Source organism: Hakea prostrata, chromosome 1 (genome assembly GCF_041222555.1).
Source record: "Hakea prostrata isolate BN-2017 chromosome 1, UWA_Hpros_2, whole genome shotgun sequence".
Taxonomy (NCBI): Eukaryota; Viridiplantae; Streptophyta; class Magnoliopsida; order Proteales; family Proteaceae; genus Hakea; species Hakea prostrata.
The window spans coordinates 67,755,239-67,757,225 of record NC_142600.1 but is presented as its reverse complement, the minus strand read 5'-3'; positions in this window follow the sequence as shown (position 1 = coordinate 67,757,225).

Sequence of the window (1,987 nt, the reverse complement as noted above, 5' to 3'; positions counted from 1 at the left end):
CAGAAGGTTGACTTCACTATTATCCTCATCGGTCATAAGAGAATAATGTGTTCTCCTGATGTTTTTCAACCACATAATAAGTGATATGGTTATGCAGTTTCATTAGGTTTTTATTTATGATTATATTTTACTATTCATAGGTGGTCTTTGCTACTATTAAGTGATAAAAAGGGGTCAAGCGAGCACATTGTTTTCCTTGATAGGGAGGTGATCCGAACTTTACTTGTGAAGAAAAGATAGAGAGAATTTCTTCAATTTTGGACTCAACCGGGCCCAGGAAATGGTCTGAAGTTAGGCTGTACTTTTTCATAGGAAAGGAAACTATTTAGGGTTTCGTCATTTTTTAATGGGTCCTACTTAATCAACCTTAGATCACATGCATGGTACTACGTATTTTTTTGGTTTTGTTGCCATTAATTCAATCACAAGGACTAGGGCTAGGGGGAGGTGGTGGGGGCAAAGTGTTATATACCCTTTTGAAGCTTTTGCTTTTAAGGAAACTTTGATGCCACATGGAGTAATTCAATGTGGGATCTCCTAACTGGCTGGCCCTAGAGTCCCAAGAGATTTCCCATTAAGCCATCAGCGGAGAAAGGTGGATGTGAAACCTGAAGATTCACACTGTCAATCTTGAATTCCTGTCTCATAAAGATTGGGCCTTGAGATCATCTTTGTAGCCGTAGGTGGCCCAAGTAGGAAACTCAAGAAACACTATGAAGTTATAAAATCAGGTTGTGTTTGGTACGAACTCTTGAAATAGATATCGGGTCCAAAGTGTTTTCCTATGTGAAAATTTTGAGAAAATTTAGTTTCACATTTAGTTTCACATTCTTGTAGCAAACACTTGCTAGACTCAACAGTGTATTCCAATAATACATGTCGAGACAATCTAAATTGGCAAATTGGGTCGGTCAGCTCAGCCCAGGCCGTTTGGCCCACTTTGGGTTCATCCATTCTTAATTTTGAAGCTATGTGTTTGATTTATTGTTTTTTGATATGTTCCTTGTTTCTTAAAATTGACCATGTCTTTTACCATGCATTAGATTTATCTCTCTCTCTTTCTCATTTTTTTTTTGGGTAAGTTTCTCATGTTTTTTTTTTGCAAATAGGAAACATTTTCTAACCTTGAGCTTAGGAAGTAATGAAATCTTGATAAAGTTGACATAAAAAAAAAGAAGAAAAGAAAAAAGAAAATGGTCAACATATCCTTAAAGTTCATATACCAAATTGTAGCATGACATAAGCTAGGGTTGGAGAAGAGAATCCTATATCACCCACTCAATTGATGAAATCACATTTAAGGACTGAGAGACGAAAAAAAGAAGAAAAAAGAAAGGCTGTTGTAAGTGTAATTACTAATGAGTAATACTATATTAGTATCTCGTGGTAAACATGTGCAAAGTACGAGCTGTCATGAGGTATCTATACATGGTGTTTAAAATTTTAATAATTGATTGTAAGAGTGAGGGAGATTACAGACATTGAGCTTGTAAAATACCAACTGTTAAGATCTGAGGGTTGCATGAGAGATACCAACTAAGGTAACAAACAAAAGTTCACTAGGAATTCACACCCTTGTGTTATATGGTTTTTTTTGGAGAAAGTTTTGCACAACCATGTTTGAAGGAACAGTAGTACATTCATATAAGATCATAAAGGCTTTGTCTCCCTTGACTGTATTTTTAAGTCAAGTCAATGAAGTCCATGCAGGCCCAAGTAAGCACAGTGTTCCTTTCCTCTCTTTCACTTGGAACAATGATATTGACTTACTTTCTCCATGGGCTTGGACTGACCCCACCACCAAATTAAGTATTGTCTAAGAAGCCCAATATGGCCCAATCATACAACTCTCTCCTTCTATAGAACCATTTATGCCCTACCTCATCAGTGGTACCAGGGTGTAGACCTTGACACAATGATTGGGGAACCACAATTGTATTCTAACATTAAAATGTCAAAATAGTCTTCAAAGCAAAAATTATTGAGA